A 17,183-nucleotide genomic window follows, 5' to 3' on the forward strand; every position below is an offset into this window, starting at 1 on the left:
GACCCCCCCCAAGGTGCGGTCAGCGCCGCGGCCCAGGGACCTGGCGGCTGCCTTCCCCAGACCCCCACGGGGAGCCACGCCTCCCAGAGGAGAGGCCACATGCAAGACCGTCCCCGCCCCTGCCCGCGCGGTCCTTCCCTACCCGGGCCTCCCACAGCCGCTGACGCCATCCCACTTGAGGCCAGGGCACCTCCTCCAGAGCCCCTCGCCCATCCAGACGTGGGCCTGTCCACCCACGTCCCCGGCAGGCTCCCTCTGCCCGCCTGTCGCTCACCACTTCAGCTGCCCCCTTCTCGCCACCCAGCCCCAGCCTCCGCCCCAACATCCCTGGACGTCCCAGGGGAGCGCCCTCAGGGGTTCCCAGGCTCCCCCCCTCCCATGGGGGACAGCCCTGATCCAAGGGCCCCCGCTACCACAGACCCCCTGCAGCAGGTGGCCCTCAGGGGTCCCCAGAGCAGAAAGAGAACACTACCCTGCCGGGATCCCGTCTCCCCACAGCATCCTGAGAAGGGCGCCGGGCCTGGGCCAGGACGCCCCCTGGGGCCCTAGGGCCGCACACTTGCCTCGCGGGCCGGGCCCAAATTTCGGCCCCCGCGACGGCTTGCGAAACCCCCCAAGGCCGGCGGGAGGCCGCCCGGGATCTCCAGCACGCTCGGGCACGCGGCCTCTCCCCCGAGGCCAGCGCCGGGCCACGGGCCCCATGCATCCTGGGCCCGGCAGGCGGCCGCCTTCCCCAGACCTCACCCGAGTGGCTGCTGACACCCAGAGGCCCCAAGGCCAAGGGCCCATCTACCCCCGAGCCCCCGGTGGCCGCCACGTGCCGGACCTCAGTTTCGATGAGGAGACGGTAGTGAGTTCTCACTCATTTTGTTCAGATTTCCAAGGAATGCTTTAGAGGGAGTCATCATCGATCCGAGCACGGGCTCCGCCGCCACAAGGCAAATTCACGGCCTCCGCACCTGGACATCCAACCCGCTCCATCACGGCAGCGTTTGGGGGCGTGCCCAGACAGACGAGCCACTGGGCAGGACGGGACGCTCCCCCTCACGCCCCCGGAGCTGGCCTGCCGGGGCCAAAGCCCGCGAGAAGCGGGGCTGGCCCGGGGCTCCGGACAGACGAGCGCCCCAAGGGCGAGTTCTCCACCACTGAGGACAGGGGCCGCTCACCATCGCCAGGTCTCCACAGAGCCGCGACAGGGACGCCACGCCCACTGGTCTGCGGGAGCTCCTCGGCCTCGCTCGGTGGCACGCCACAAGATCAGGGGTCCGCCATGCTGCTCTCCTGGGTCAGGGCGAGAGAGCACACACACCACAAGGGTTTCCACAAGGAGGAAGGGCCACGCTGGCGCCAGGGGACCAGGGCCCCTCCACCTGGAGACCCGCACTGCATCGGGCTGCCACGGCTCCCCAGCCTCCCCAGCCTCCCCTCTCTCTGGGTGTCTGCAGCCACACGGACCCTGCCTGGGGGACGGGCGCGGGGGGGGGTGCAGGCCCGGCCTGCACAGAGGCGTGCCAGGGGCACAGAGAGAGGCCCCGGCATTCTTCTCCCACGTCCCAGGGCCCGAAAGATGGATCCCCAAGGCCGGCTCCCCGCCCCCCAACACGGCAACAAGGTGCCCCACGGAGGCACATTCAGGCCCACTGGGGCAACCTGCGCCACACCCCCGACACGACCGGGAAACCCAAACCCCTGGCACCTCCTCTGCCTCAGGACTTCCGCCAGGACTCACCGCCCCTGCGGAAACCCTCTCTCTTCCTTTGTTCTCTCCCTCTCTCTCTCTCCCTCTCGGTCCCACCCGCTGTCACCCTTTCCCTGGCGAGCGCGCGCGCACCGAAGCTTTCTCTCCTTTGCTGGACCCATCCGACGCACGATCAGCCACTTGCCCTCACAAGAGTCTGTCCGTGCCAGCCGGCTCTCCAGGAACCCCAGCACGGGAGCACTGAGGCTACCCTGCCCTGACGAAGGGTGACGGCCACCAACTCCCCTTGACCTCTCCATGATGCGGAATCCCCTCAGCGCCCGTAAGACCCCCCCGGAGCCGTTCCCGTGCCCAGCAGCAGGCACGAACCCCCTGACGAGACGTGGTCGCTACCCGGCGGTTCCCGCCCGCACCAAGCCCCTCCCAGTCCCGACCACACACCAACCGGGACACCCAAGTCGGCCGGGAGACACGGCTCAAATCCCCACAGGGCGTGGGACATTCCCCCAAACAGCCGGGACTCCTGAACGGGCCAGGCCTTCCGGGGCCTCAAGCCCCGGGCCTTCCTGGCAAGCACGCGGCCGCCGGGCCTCATCAAAGCCCTCCGTCACCTGCGGGGCCAGGACACCGCCACCGCTGCCCAAGCCCAGGCCTCCCGTCTCCGCTCGCCATCCAGCCGCCCGCCGCAGGACCCGGACACCCGCCCCGAGCAGCCTCCCAGGCACTGCCAGCTGAGAGACGTCCCTGGCCGCCGACCTCCCCGCTCTGCCCAGGCCCCCGCGCCGCGACCTGGGCGAAGCGCTCCACGCGGCGCGGGTGGCTCGCTCTGCCGGGCAGACCACCCCCTCCAGGGCGTCCAAGGGCTCGGCATCGCACCCTCCAGGGAGAGGGAGACTGTGCACCGGGAAGGACTCCGACCCGTGGCCTCCCAAAGGACCCCCCCCAAGGTGCGGTCAGCGCCGCGGCCCAGGGACCTGGCGGCTGCCTTCCCCAGACCCCCACGGGGAGCCACGCCTCCCAGAGGAGAGGCCACATGCAAGACCGTCCCCGCCCCTGCCCGCGCGGTCCTTCCCTACCCGGGCCTCCCACAGCCGCTGACGCCATCCCACTTGAGGCCAGGGCACCTCCTCCAGAGACCCTCGCCCATCCAGACGTGGGCCTGTCCACCCACGTCCCCGGCAGGCTCCCTCTGCCCGCCTGTCGCTCACCACTTCAGCTGCCCCCTTCTCGCCACCCAGCCCCAGCCTCCGCCCCAACATCCCTGGACGTCCCAGGGGAGCGCCCTCAGGGGTTCCCAGGCTCCCCCCCTCCCATGGGGGACAGCCCTGATCCAAGGGCCCCCGCTACCACAGACCCCCTGCAGCAGGTGGCCCTCAGGGGTCCCCAGAGCAGAAAGAGAACACTACCCTGCCGGGATCCCGTCTCCCCACAGCATCCTGAGAAGGGCGCCGGGCCTGGGCCAGGACGCCCCCTGGGGCCCTAGGGCCGCACACTTGCCTCGCGGGCCGGGCCCAAATTTCGGCCCCCGCGACGGCTTGCGAAACCCCCCAAGGCCGGCGGGAGGCCGCCCGGGATCTCCAGCACGCTCGGGCACGCGGCCTCTCCCCCGAGGCCAGCGCCGGGCCACGGGCCCCATGCTTCCTGGGCCCGGCAGGCGGCCGCCTTCCCCAGACCTCACCCGAGTGGCTGCTGACACCCAGAGGCCCCAAGGCCAAGGGCCCATCTACCCCCGAGCCCCCGGTGGCCGCCACGTGCCGGACCTCAGTTTCGATGAGGAGACGGTAGTGAGTTCTCACTCATTTTGTTCAGATTTCCAAGGAATGCTTTAGAGGGAGTCATCATCGATCCGAGCACGGGCTCCGCCGCCGCAAGGCAAATTCACGGCCTCCGCACCTGGACATCCAACCCGCTCCATCACGGCAGCGTTTGGGGGCGTGCCCAGACAGACGAGCCACTGGGCAGGACGGGACGCTCCCCCTCACGCCCCCGGAGCTGGCCTGCCGGGGCCAAAGCCCGCGAGAAGCGGGGCTGGCCCGGGGCTCCGGACAGACGAGCGCCCCAAGGGCGAGTTCTCCACCACTGAGGACAGGGGCCGCTCACCATCGCCAGGTCTCCACAGAGCCGCGACAGGGACGCCACGCCCACTGGTCTGCGGGAGCTCCTCGGCCTCGCTCGGTGGCACGCCACAAGATCAGGGGTCCGCCATGCTGCTCTCCTGGGTCAGGGCGAGAGAGCACACACACCACAAGGGTTTCCACAAGGAGGAAGGGCCACGCTGGCGCCAGGGGACCAGGGCCCCTCCACCTGGAGACCCGCACTGCATCGGGCTGCCACGGCTCCCCAGCCTCCCCAGCCTCCCCTCTCTCTGGGTGTCTGCAGCCACACGGACCCTGCCTGGGGGACGGGCGCGGGGGGGGGTGCAGGCCCGGCCTGCACAGAGGCGTGCCAGGGGCACAGAGAGAGGCCCCGGCATTCTTCTCCCACGTCCCAGGGCCCGAAAGATGGATCCCCAAGGCCGGCTCCCCGCCCCCCAACACGGCAACAAGGTGCCCCACGGAGGCACATTCAGGCCCACTGGGGCAACCTGCGCCACACCCCCGACACGACCGGGAAACCCAAACCCCTGGCACCTCCTCTGCCTCAGGACTTCCGCCAGGACTCACCGCCCCTGCGGAAACCCTCTCTCTTCCTTTGTTCTCTCCCTCTCTCTCTCTCCCTCTCGGTCCCACCCGCTGTCACCCTTTCCCTGGCGAGCGCGCGCGCACCGAAGCTTTCTCTCCTTTGCTGGACCCATCCGACGCACGATCAGCCACTTGCCCTCACAAGAGTCTGTCCGTGCCAGCCGGCTCTCCAGGAACCCCAGCACGGGAGCACTGACGCTACCCTGCCCTGACGAAGGGTGACGGCCACCAACTCCCCTTGACCTCTCCATGATGCGGAATCCCCTCAGCGCCCGTAAGACCCCCCCGGAGCCGTTCCCGTGCCCAGCAGCAGGCACGAACCCCCTGACGAGACGTGGTCGCTACCCGGCGGTTCCCGCCCGCACCACGCCCGTCCCAGGCCCGACCACACACCAACCGGGACACCCAAGTCGGCCGGGAGACACGGCTCAAATCCCCACAGGGCGTGGGACATTCCCCCAAACAGCCGGGACTCCTGAACGGGCCAGGCCTTCCGGGGCCTCAAGCCCCGGGCCTTCCTGGCAAGCACGCGGCCGCCGGGCCTCATCAAAGCCCTCCGTCACCTGCGGGGCCAGGACACCGCCACCGCTGCCCAAGCCCAGGCCTCCCGTCTCCGCTCGCCATCCAGCCGCCCGCCGCAGGACCCAGACACCCGCCCCGAGCAGCCTCCCAGGCACTGCCAGCTGAGAGACGTCCCTGGCCGCCGACCTCCCCGCTCTGCCCAGGCCCCCGCGCCGCGACCTGGGCGAAGCGCTCCACGCGGCGCGGGTGGCTCGCTCTGCCGGGCAGACCACCCCCTCCAGGGCGTCCAAGGGCTCGGCATCGCACCCTCCAGGGAGAGGGAGACTGTGCACCGGGAAGGACTCCGACCCGTGGCCTCCCAAAGGACCCCCCCCAAGGTGCGGTCAGCGCCGCGGCCCAGGGACCTGGCGGCTGCCTTCCCCAGACCCCCACGGGGAGCCACGCCTCCCAGAGGAGAGGCCACATGCAAGACCGTCCCCGCCCCTGCCCGCGCGGTCCTTCCCTACCCGGGCCTCCCACAGCCGCTGACGCCATCCCACTTGAGGCCAGGGCACCTCCTCCAGAGCCCCTCGCCCATCCAGACGTGGGCCTGTCCACCCACGTCCCCGGCAGGCTCCCTCTGCCCGCCTGTCGCTCACCACTTCAGCTGCCCCCTTCTCGCCACCCAGCCCCAGCCTCCGCCCCAACATCCCTGGACGTCCCAGGGGAGCGCCCTCAGGGGTTCCCAGGCTCCCCCCCTCCCATGGGGGACAGCCCTGATCCAAGGGCCCCCGCTACCACAGACCCCCTGCAGCAGGTGGCCCTCAGGGGTCCCCAGAGCAGAAAGAGAACACTACCCTGCCGGGATCCCGTCTCCCCACAGCATCCTGAGAAGGGCGCCGGGCCTGGGCCAGGACGCCCCCTGGGGCCCTAGGGCCGCACACTTGCCTCGCGGGCCGGGCCCAAATTTCGGCCCCCGCGACGGCTTGCGAAACCCCCCAAGGCCGGCGGGAGGCCGCCCGGGATCTCCAGCACGCTCGGGCAAGCGGCCTCTCCCCCGAGGCCAGCGCCGGGCCACGGGCCCCATGCTTCCTGGGCCCGGCAGGCGGCCGCCTTCCCCAGACCTCACCCGAGTGGCTGCTGACACCCAGAGGCCCCAAGGCCAAGGGCCCATCTACCCCCGAGCCCCCGGTGGCCGCCACGTGCCGGACCTCAGTTTCGATGAGGAGACGGTAGTGAGTTCTCACTCATTTTGTTCAGATTTCCAAGGAATGCTTTAGAGGGAGTCATCATCGATCCGAGCACGGGCTCCGCCGCCGCAAGGCAAATTCACGGCCTCCGCACCTGGACATCCCACCCGCTCCATCACGGCAGCGTTTGGGGGCGTGCCCAGACAGACGAGCCACTGGGCAGGACGGGACGCTCCCCCTCACGCCCCCGGAGCTGGCCTGCCGGGGCCAAAGCCCGCGAGAAGCGGGGCTGGCCCGGGGCTCCGGACAGACGAGCGCCCCAAGGGCGAGTTCTCCACCACTGAGGACAGGGGCCGCTCACCATCGCCAGGTCTCCACAGAGCCGCGACAGGGACGCCACGCCCACTGGTCTGCGGGAGCTCCTCGGCCTCGCTCGGTGGCACGCCACAAGATCAGGGGTCCGCCATGCTGCTCTCCTGGGTCAGGGCGAGAGAGCACACACACCACAAGGGTTTCCACAAGGAGGAAGGGCCACGCTGGCGCCAGGGGACCAGGGCCCCTCCACCTGGAGACCCGCACTGCATCGGGCTGCCACGGCTCCCCAGCCTCCCCAGCCTCCCCTCTCTCTGGGTGTCTGCAGCCACACGGACCCTGCCTGGGGGACGGGCGCGGGGGGGGGTGCAGGCCCGGCCTGCACAGAGGCGTGCCAGGGGCACAGAGAGAGGCCCCGGCATTCTTCTCCCACGTCCCAGGGCCCGAAAGATGGATCCCCAAGGCCGGCTCCCCACCCCCCAACACGGCAACAAGGTGCCCCACGGAGGCACATTCAGGCCCACTGGGGCAACCTGCGCCACACCCCCGACACGACCGGGAAACCCAAACCCCTGGCACCTCCTCTGCCTCAGGACTTCCGCCAGGACTCACCGCCCCTGCGGAAACCCTCTCTCTTCCTTTGTTCTCTCCCTCTCTCTCTCTCCCTCTCGGTCCCACCCGCTGTCACCCTTTCCCTGGCGAGCGCGCGCGCACCGAAGCTTTCTCTCCTTTGCTGGACCCATCCGACGCACGATCAGCCACTTGCCCTCACAAGAGTCTGTCCGTGCCAGCCGGCTCTCCAGGAACCCCAGCACGGGAGCACTGACGCCACCCTGCCCTGACGAAGGGTGACGGCCACCAACTCCCCTTGACCTCTCCATGATGCGGAATCCCCTCAGCGCCCGTAAGACCCCCCCGGAGCCGTTCCCGTGCCCAGCAGCAGGCACGAACCCCCTGACGAGACGTGGTCGCTACCCGGCGGTTCCCGCCCGCACCAAGCCCCTCCCAGTCCCGACCACACACCAACCGGGACACCCAAGTCGGCCGGGAGACACGGCTCAAATCCCCACAGGGCGTGGGACATTCCCCCAAACAGCCGGGACTCCTGAACGGGCCAGGCCTTCCGGGGCCTCAAGCCCCGGGCCTTCCTGGCAAGCACGCGGCCGCCGGGCCTCATCAAAGCCCTCCGTCACCGGCGGGGCCAGGACACCGCCACCGCTGCCCAAGCCCAGGCCTCCCGTCTCCGCTCGCCATCCAGCCGCCCGCCGCAGGACCCGGACACCCGCCCCGAGCAGCCTCCCAGGCACTGCCAGCTGAGAGACGTCCCTGGCCGCCGACCTCCCCGCTCTGCCCAGGCCCCCGCGCCGCGACCTGGGCGAAGCGCTCCACGCGGCGCGGGTGGCTCGCTCTGCCGGGCAGACCACCCCCTCCAGGGCGTCCAAGGGCTCGGCATCGCACCCTCCAGGGAGAGGGAGACTGTGCACCGGGAAGGACTCCGAGCCATGGCCTCCCAAAGGACCCCCCCCAAGGTGCGGTCAGCGCCGCGGCCCAGGGACCTGGCGGCTGCCTTCCCCAGACCCCCACGGGGAGCCACGCCTCCCAGAGGAGAGGCCACATGCAAGACCGTCCCCGCCCCTGCCCGCGCGGTCCTTCCCTACCCGGGCCTCCCACAGCCGCTGACGCCATCCCACTTGAGGCCAGGGCACCTCCTCCAGAGACCCTCGCCCATCCAGACGTGGGCCTGTCCACCCACGTCCCCGGCAGGCTCCCTCTGCCCGCCTGTCGCTCACCACTTCAGCTGCCCCCTTCTCGCCACCCAGCCCCAGCCTCCGCCCCAACATCCCTGGACGTCCCAGGGGAGCGCCCTCAGGGGTTCCCAGGCTCCCCCCCTCCCATGGGGGACAGCCCTGATCCAAGGGCCCCCGCTACCACAGACCCCCTGCAGCAGGTGGCCCTCAGGGGTCCCCAGAGCAGAAAGAGAACACTACCCTGCCGGGATCCCGTCTCCCCACAGCATCCTGAGAAGGGCGCCGGGCCTGGGCCAGGACGCCCCCTGGGGCCCTAGGGCCGCACACTTGCCTCGCGGGCCGGGCCCAAATTTCGGCCCCCGCGACGGCTTGCGAAACCCCCCAAGGCCGGCGGGAGGCCGCCCGGGATCTCCAGCACGCTCGGGCACGCGGCCTCTCCCCCGAGGCCAGCGCCGGGCCACGGGCCCCATGCTTCCTGGGCCCGGCAGGCGGCCGCCTTCCCCAGACCTCACCCGAGTGGCTGCTGACACCCAGAGGCCCCAAGGCCAAGGGCCCATCTACCCCCGAGCCCCCGGTGGCCGCCACGTGCCGGACCTCAGTTTCGATGAGGAGACGGTAGTGAGTTCTCACTCATTTTGTTCAGATTTCCAAGGAATGCTTTAGAGGGAGTCATCATCGATCCGAGCACGGGCTCCGCCGCCACAAGGCAAATTCACGGCCTCCGCACCTGGACATCCAACCCGCTCCATCACGGCAGCGTTTGGGGGCGTGCCCAGACAGACGAGCCACTGGGCAGGACGGGACGCTCCCCCTCACGCCCCCGGAGCTGGCCTGCCGGGGCCAAAGCCCGCGAGAAGCGGGGCTGGCCCGGGGCTCCGGACAGACGAGCGCCCCAAGGGCGAGTTCTCCACCACTGAGGACAGGGGCCGCTCACCATCGCCAGGTCTCCACAGAGCCGCGACAGGGACGCCACGCCCACTGGTCTGCGGGAGCTCCTCGGCCTCGCTCGGTGGCACGCCACAAGATCAGGGGTCCGCCATGCTGCTCTCCTGGGTCAGGGCGAGAGAGCACACACACCACAAGGGTTTCCACAAGGAGGAAGGGCCACGCTGGCGCCAGGGGACCAGGGCCCCTCCACCTGGAGACCCGCACTGCATCGGGCTGCCACGGCTCCCCAGCCTCCCCAGCCTCCCCTCTCTCTGGGTGTCTGCAGCCACACGGACCCTGCCTGGGGGACGGGCGCGGGGGGGGGGTGCAGGCCCGGCCTGCACAGAGGCGTGCCAGGGGCACAGAGAGAGGCCCCGGCATTCTTCTCCCACGTCCCAGGGCCCGAAAGATGGATCCCCAAGGCCGGCTCCCCACCCCCCAACACGGCAACAAGGTGCCCCACGGAGGCACATTCAGGCCCACTGGGGCAACCTGCGCCACACCCCCGACACGACCGGGAAACCCAAACCCCTGGCACCTCCTCTGCCTCAGGACTTCCGCCAGGACTCACCGCCCCTGCGGAAACCCTCTCTCTTCCTTTGTTCTCTCCCTCTCTCTCTCTCCCTCTCGGTCCCACCCGCTGTCACCCTTTCCCTGGCGAGCGCGCGCGCACCGAAGCTTTCTCTCCTTTGCTGGACCCATCCGACGCACGATCAGCCACTTGCCCTCACAAGAGTCTGTCCGTGCCAGCCGGCTCTCCAGGAACCCCAGCACGGGAGCACTGAGGCTACCCTGCCCTGACGAAGGGTGACGGCCACCAACTCCTCTTGACCTCTCCATGATGCGGAATCCCCTCAGCGCCCGTAAGACCCCCCCGGAGCCGTTCCCGTGCCCAGCAGCAGGCACGAACCCCCTGACGAGACGTGGTCGCTACCCGGCGGTTCCCGCCCGCACCAAGCCCCTCCCAGTCCCGACCACACACCAACCGGGACACCCAAGTCGGCCGGGAGACACGGCTCAAATCCCCACAGGGCGTGGGACATTCCCCCAAACAGCCGGGACTCCTGAACGGGCCAGGCCTTCCGGGGCCTCAAGCCCCGGGCCTTCCTGGCAAGCACGCGGCCGCCGGGCCTCATCAAAGCCCTCCGTCACCTGCGGGGCCAGGACACCGCCACCGCTGCCCAAGCCCAGGCCTCCCGTCTCCGCTCGCCATCCAGCCGCCCGCCGCAGGACCCAGACACCCGCCCCGAGCAGCCTCCCAGGCACTGCCAGCTGAGAGACGTCCCTGGCCGCCGACCTCCCCGCTCTGCCCAGGCCCCCGCGCCGCGACCTGGGCGAAGCGCTCCACGCGGCGCGGGTGGCTCGCTCTGCCGGGCAGACCACCCCCTCCAGGGCGTCCAAGGGCTCGGCATCGCACCCTCCAGGGAGAGGGAGACTGTGCACCGGGAAGGACTCCGACCCGTGGCCTCCCAAAGGACCCCCCCCAAGGTGCGGTCAGCGCCGCGGCCCAGGGACCTGGCGGCTGCCTTCCCCAGACCCCCACGGGGAGCCACGCCTCCCAGAGGAGAGGCCACATGCAAGACCGTCCCCGCCCCTGCCCGCGCGGTCCTTCCCTACCCGGGCCTCCCACAGCCGCTGACGCCATCCCACTTGAGGCCAGGGCACCTCCTCCAGAGCCCCTCGCCCATCCAGACGTGGGCCTGTCCACCCACGTCCCCGGCAGGCTCCCTCTGCCCGCCTGTCGCTCACCACTTCAGCTGCCCCCTTCTCGCCACCCAGCCCCAGCCTCCGCCCCAACATCCCTGGACGTCCCAGGGGAGCGCCCTCAGGGGTTCCCAGGCTCCCCCCCTCCCATGGGGGACAGCCCTGATCCAAGGGCCCCCGCTACCACAGACCCCCTGCAGCAGGTGGCCCTCAGGGGTCCCCAGAGCAGAAAGAGAACACTACCCTGCCGGGATCCCGTCTCCCCACAGCATCCTGAGAAGGGCGCCGGGCCTGGGCCAGGACGCCCCCTGGGGCCCTAGGGCCGCACACTTGCCTCGCGGGCCGGGCCCAAATTTCGGCCCCCGCGACGGCTTGCGAAACCCCCCAAGGCCGGCGGGAGGCCGCCCGGGATCTCCAGCACGCTCGGGCACGCGGCCTCTCCCCCGAGGCCAGCGCCGGGCCACGGGCCCCATGCTTCCTGGGCCCGGCAGGCGGCCGCCTTCCCCAGACCTCACCCGAGTGGCTGCTGACACCCAGAGGCCCCAAGGCCAAGGGCCCATCTACCCCCGAGCCCCCGGTGGCCGCCACGTGCCGGACCTCAGTTTCGATGAGGAGACGGTAGTGAGTTCTCACTCATTTTGTTCAGATTTCCAAGGAATGCTTTAGAGGGAGTCATCATCGATCCGAGCACGGGCTCCGCCGCCACAAGGCAAATTCACGGCCTCCGCACCTGGACATCCAACCCGCTCCATCACGGCAGCGTTTGGGGGCGTGCCCAGACAGACGAGCCACTGGGCAGGACGGGACGCTCCCCCTCACGCCCCCGGAGCTGGCCTGCCGGGGCCAAAGCCCGCGAGAAGCGGGGCTGGCCCGGGGCTCCGGACAGACGAGCGCCCCAAGGGCGAGTTCTCCACCACTGAGGACAGGGGCCGCTCACCATCGCCAGGTCTCCACAGAGCCGCGACAAGGACGCCACGCCCACTGGGCTGCGGGAGCTCCTCGGCCTCGCGCGGTGGCACGCCACAAGATCAGGGGTCCGCCATGCTGCTCTCCTGGGTCAGGGCGAGAGAGCACACACACCACAAGGGTTTCCACAAGGAGGAAGGGCCACGCTGGCGCCAGGGGACCAGGGCCCCTCCACCTGGAGACCCGCACTGCATCGGGCTGCCACGGCTCCCCAGCCTCCCCAGCCTCCCCTCTCTCTGGGTGTCTGCAGCCACACGGACCCTGCCTGGGGGACGGGCGCGGGGGGGGGGTGCAGGCCCGGCCTGCACAGAGGCGTGCCAGGGGCACAGAGAGAGGCCCCGGCATTCTTCTCCCACGTCCCAGGGCCCGAAAGATGGATCCCCAAGGCCGGCTCCCCGCCCCCCAACACGGCAACAAGGTGCCCCACGGAGGCACATTCAGGCCCACTGGGGCAACCTGCGCCACACCCCCGACACGACCGGGAAACCCAAACCCCTGGCACCTCCTCTGCCTCAGGACTTCCGCCAGGACTCACCGCCCCTGCGGAAACCCTCTCTCTTCCTTTGTTCTCTCCCTCTCTCTCTCTCCCTCTCGGTCCCACCCGCTGTCACCCTTTCCCTGGCGAGCGCGCGCGCACCGAAGCTTTCTCTCCTTTGCTGGACCCATCCGACGCACGATCAGCCACTTGCCCTCACAAGAGTCTGTCCGTGCCAGCCGGCTCTCCAGGAACCCCAGCACGGGAGCACTGATGCCACCCTGCCCTGACGAAGGGTGACGGCCACCAACTCCCCTTGACCTCTCCATGATGCGGAATCCCCTCAGCGCCCGTAAGACCCCCCCGGAGCCGTTCCCGTGCCCAGCAGCAGGCACGAACCCCCTGACGAGACGTGGTCGCTACCCGGCGGTTCCCGCCCGCACCACGCCCGTCCCAGGCCCGACCACACACCAACCGGGACACCCAAGTCGGCCGGGAGACACGGCTCAAATCCCCACAGGGCGTGGGACATTCCCCCAAACAGCCGGGACTCCTGAACGGGCCAGGCCTTCCGGGGCCTCAAGCCCCGGGCCTTCCTGGCAAGCACGCGGCCGCCGGGCCTCATCAAAGCCCTCCGTCACCGGCGGGGCCAGGACACCGCCACCGCTGCCCAAGCCCAGGCCTCCCGTCTCCGCTCGCCATCAAGCCGCCCGCCGCAGGACCCGGACACCCGCCCCGAGCAGCCTCCCAGGCACTGCCAGCTGAGAGACGTCCCTGGCCGCCGACCTCCCCGCTCTGCCCAGGCCCCCGCGCCGCGACCTGGGCGAAGCGCTCCACGCGGCGCGGGTGGCTCGCTCTGCCGGGCAGACCACCCCCTCCAGGGCGTCCAAGGGAACGGCATCGCACCCTCCAGGGAGAGGGAGACCGTGCACCGGGAAGGACTCCGACCCGTGGCCTCCCAAAGGACCCCCCCCAAGGTGCGGTCAGCGCCGCGGCCCAGGGACCTGGCGGCTGCCTTCCCCAGACCCCCACGGGGAGCCACGCCTCCCAGAGGAGAGGCCACATGCAAGACCGTCCCCGCCCCTGCCCGCGCGGTCCTTCCCTACCCGGGCCTCCCACAGCCGCTGACGCCATCCCACTTGAGGCCAGGGCACCTCCTCCAGAGCCCCTCGCCCATCCAGACGTGGGCCTGTCCACCCACGTCCCCGGCAGGCTCCCTCTGCCCGCCTGTCGCTCACCACTTCAGCTGCCCCCTTCTCGCCACCCAGCCCCAGCCTCCGCCCCAACATCCCTGGACGTCCCAGGGGAGCGCCCTCAGGGGTTCCCAGGCTCCCCCCCTCCCATGGGGGACGGCCCTGATCCAAGGGCCCCCGCTACCACAGACCCCCTGCAGCAGGTGGCCCTCAGGGGTCCCCAGAGCAGAAAGAGAACACTACCCTGCCGGGATCCCGTCTCCCCACAGCATCCTGAGAAGGGCGCCCGGCCTGGGCCAGGACGCCCCCTGGGGCCCTAGGGCCGCACACTTGCCTCGCGGGCCGGGCCCAAATTTCGGCCCCCGCGACGGCTTGCGAAACCCCCCAAGGCCGGCGGGAGGCCGCCCGGGATCTCCAGCACGCTCGGGCACGCGGCCTCTCCCCCGAGGCCAGCGCCGGGCCACGGGCCCCATGCTTCCTGGGCCCGGCAGGCGGCCGCCTTCCCCAGACCTCACCCGAGTGGCTGCTGACACCCAGAGGCCCCAAGGCCAAGGGCCCATCTACCCCCGAGCCCCCGGTGGCCGCCACGTGCCGGACCTCAGTTTCGATGAGGAGACGGTAGTGAGTTCTCACTCATTTTGTTCAGATTTCCAAGGAATGCTTTAGAGGGAGTCATCATCGATCCGAGCACGGGCTCCGCCGCCACAAGGCAAATTCACGGCCTCCGCACCTGGACATCCAACCCGCTCCATCACGGCAGCGTTTGGGGGCGTGCCCAGACAGACGAGCCACTGGGCAGGACGGGACGCTCCCCCTCACGCCCCCGGAGCTGGCCTGCCGGGGCCAAAGCCCGCGAGAAGCGGGGCTGGCCCGGGGCTCCGGACAGACGAGCGCCCCAAGGGCGAGTTCTCCACCACTGAGGACAGGGGCCGCTCACCATCGCCAGGTCTCCACAGAGCCGCGACAGGGACGCCACGCCCACTGGTCTGCGGGAGCTCCTCGGCCTCTCGCGGTGGCACGCCACAAGATCAGGGGTCCGCCATGCTGCTCTCCTGGGTCAGGGCGAGAGAGCACACACACCACAAGGGTTTCCACAAGGAGGAAGGGCCACGCTGGCGCCAGGGGACCAGGGCCCCTCCACCTGGAGACCCGCACTGCATCGGGCTGCCACGGCTCCCCAGCCTCCCCAGCCTCCCCTCTCTCTGGGTGTCTGCAGCCACACGGACCCTGCCTGGGGGACGGGCGCGGGGGGGGGTGCAGGCCCGGCCTGCACAGAGGCGTGCCAGGGGCACAGAGAGAGGCCCCGGCATTCTTCTCCCACGTCCCAGGGCCCGAAAGATGGATCCCCAAGGCCGGCTCCCCGCCCCCCAACACGGCAACAAGGTGCCCCACGGAGGCACATTCAGGCCCACTGGGGCAACCTGCGCCACACCCCCGACACGACCGGGAAACCCAAACCCCTGGCACCTCCTCTGCCTCAGGACTTCCGCCAGGACTCACCGCCCCTGCGGAAACCCTCTCTCTTCCTTTGTTCTCTCCCTCTCTCTCTCTCCCTCTCGGTCCCACCCGCTGTCACCCTTTCCCTGGCGAGCGCGCGCGCACCGAAGCTTTCTCTCCTTTGCTGGACCCATCCGACGCACGATCAGCCACTTGCCCTCACAAGAGTCTGTCCGTGCCAGCCGGCTCTCCAGGAACCCCAGCACGGGAGCACTGAGGCTACCCTGCCCTGACGAAGGGTGACGGCCACCAACTCCCCTTGACCTCTCCATGATGCGGAATCCCCTCAGCGCCCGTAAGACCCCCCCGGAGCCGTTCCCGTGCCCAGCAGCAGGCACGAACCCCCTGACGAGACGTGGTCGCTACCCGGCCGTTCCCGCCCGCACCACGCCCGTCCCAGGCCCGACCACACACCAACCGGGACACCCAAGTCGGCCGGGAGACACGGCTCAAATCCCCACAGGGCGTGGGACATTCCCCCAAACAGCCGGGACTCCTGAACGGGCCAGGCCTTCCGGGGCCTCAAGCCCCGGGCCTTCCTGGCAAGCACGCGGCCGCCGGGCCTCATCAAAGCCCTCCGTCACCGTCGGGGCCAGGACACCGCCACCGCTGCCCAAGCCCAGGCCTCCCGTCTCCGCTCGCCATCAAGCCGCCCGCCGCAGGACCCGGACACCCGCCCCGAGCAGCCTCCCAGGCACTGCCAGCTGAGAGACGTCCCTGGCCGCCGACCTCCCCGCTCTGCCCAGGCCCCCGCGCGGCGACCTGGGCGAAGCGCTCCACGCGGCGCGGGTGGCTCGCTCTGCCGGGCAGACCACCCCCTCCAGGGCGTCCAAGGGCTCGGCATCGCACCCTCCAGGGAGAGGGAGACCGTGCACCGGGAAGGACTCCGACCCGTGGCCTCCCAAAGGACCCCCCCAAGGTGCGGTCCGCGCCGCGGCCCAGGGACCTGGCGGCTGCCTTCCCCAGACCCCCACGGGGAGCCACGCCTCCCAGAGGAGAGGCCACATGCAAGACCGTCCCCGCCCCTGCCCGCGCGGTCCTTGCCTACCCGGGCCTCCCACAGCCGCTGACGCCATCCCACTTGAGGCCAGGGCACCTCCTCCAGAGCCCCTCGCCCATCCAGACGTGGGCCTGTCCACCCACGTCCCCGGCAGGCTCCCTCTGCCCGCCTGTCGCTCACCACTTCAGCTGCCCCCTTCTCGCCACCCAGCCCCAGCCTCCGCCCCAACATCCCTGGACGTCCCAGGGGAGCGCCCTCAGGGGTTCCCAGGCTCCCCCCCTCCCATGGGGGACGGCCCTGATCCAAGGGCCCCCGCTACCACAGACCCCCTGCAGCAGGTGGCCCTCAGGGGTCCCCAGAGCAGAAAGAGAACACTACCCTGCCGGGATCCCGTCTCCCCACAGCATCCTGAGAAGGGCGCCCGGCCTGGGCCAGGACGCCCCCTGGGGCCCTAGGGCCGCACACTTGCCTCGCGTGCCGGGCCCAAATTTCGGCCCCCGCGACGGCTTGCGAAACCCCCCAAGGCCGGCGGGAGGCCGCCCGGGATCTCCAGCACGCTCGGGCACGCGGCCTCTCCCCCGAGGCCAGCGCCGGGCGACGGGCCCCATGCTTCCTGGGCCCGGCAGGCGGCCGCCTTCCCCAGACCTCACCCGAGTGGCTGCTGACACCCAGAGGCCCCAAGGCCAAGGGCCCATCTACCCCCGAGCCCCCGGTGGCCGCCACGTGCCGGACCTCAGTTTCGATGAGGAGACGGTAGTGAGTTCTCACTCATTTTGTTCAGATTTCCAAGGAATGCTTTAGAGGGAGTCATCATCGATCCGAGCACGGGCTCCGCCGCCGCAAGGCAAATTCACGGCCTCCGCACCTGGACATCCCACCCGCTCCATCACGGCAGCGTTTGGGGGCGTGCCCAGACAGACGAGCCACTGGGCAGGACGGGACGCTCCCCCTCACGCCCCCGGAGCTGGCCTGCCGGGGCCAAAGCCCGCGAGAAGCGGGGGTGGCCCGGGGCTCCGGACAGACGAGCGCCCCAAGGGCGAGTTCTCCACCACTGAGGACAGGGGCCGCTCACCATCGCCAGGTCTCCACAGAGCCGCGACAAGGACGCCACGCCCACTGGGCTGCGGGAGCTCCTCGGCCTCGCGCGGTGGCACGCCACAAGATCAGGGGTCCGCCATGCTGCTCTCCTGGGTCAGGGCGAGAGAGCACACACACCACAAGGGTTTCCACAAGGAGGAAGGGCCACGCTGGCGCCAGGGGACCAGGGCCCCTCCACCTGGAGACCCGCAC

General features: G+C 70.6%; 7 non-coding genes across 7 annotated transcripts; all 7 read right to left on the reverse strand.

Annotated features, from left to right (window-relative positions):
* Positions 1-822: 822 nt before the first annotated feature.
* On the reverse strand, positions 823-914 carry LOC146406518 (small nucleolar RNA SNORD116). The gene has a single exon (XR_014833069.1). It is a non-coding gene; the product is annotated as a small nucleolar RNA SNORD116 (small nucleolar RNA).
* A 2,541-nt stretch (positions 915-3,455) lies between these two features.
* LOC146406519 (small nucleolar RNA SNORD116) lies at positions 3,456-3,547 on the reverse strand. The gene has a single exon (XR_014833074.1). It is a non-coding gene; the product is annotated as a small nucleolar RNA SNORD116 (small nucleolar RNA).
* Positions 3,548-6,088: 2,541 nt separating this feature from the next.
* On the reverse strand, positions 6,089-6,180 carry LOC146406520 (small nucleolar RNA SNORD116). Its single transcript, XR_014833087.1, has one exon. It is a non-coding gene; the product is annotated as a small nucleolar RNA SNORD116 (small nucleolar RNA).
* Positions 6,181-8,721: 2,541 nt separating this feature from the next.
* LOC146406521 (small nucleolar RNA SNORD116) lies at positions 8,722-8,813 on the reverse strand. The gene has a single exon (XR_014833094.1). It is a non-coding gene; the product is annotated as a small nucleolar RNA SNORD116 (small nucleolar RNA).
* Positions 8,814-11,355: 2,542 nt separating this feature from the next.
* Positions 11,356-11,447, reverse strand: LOC146406522 (small nucleolar RNA SNORD116). Its single transcript, XR_014833097.1, has one exon. It is a non-coding gene; the product is annotated as a small nucleolar RNA SNORD116 (small nucleolar RNA).
* A 2,542-nt stretch (positions 11,448-13,989) lies between these two features.
* On the reverse strand, positions 13,990-14,081 carry LOC146406523 (small nucleolar RNA SNORD116). Its single transcript, XR_014833098.1, has one exon. It is a non-coding gene; the product is annotated as a small nucleolar RNA SNORD116 (small nucleolar RNA).
* Positions 14,082-16,621: 2,540 nt separating this feature from the next.
* Positions 16,622-16,713, reverse strand: LOC146406524 (small nucleolar RNA SNORD116). Its single transcript, XR_014833103.1, has one exon. It is a non-coding gene; the product is annotated as a small nucleolar RNA SNORD116 (small nucleolar RNA).
* Positions 16,714-17,183: the final 470 nt, after the last annotated feature.

This window comes from Sus scrofa, chromosome 1, assembly GCF_054392235.1.
Source record: "Sus scrofa isolate SSC_HxYL_T2T_F1_AM1 chromosome 1, Sscrofa_HxYL_maternal_Yorkshire_Landrace_v2.0, whole genome shotgun sequence".
NCBI classification, from domain to species: domain Eukaryota; kingdom Metazoa; phylum Chordata; class Mammalia; order Artiodactyla; family Suidae; genus Sus; species Sus scrofa.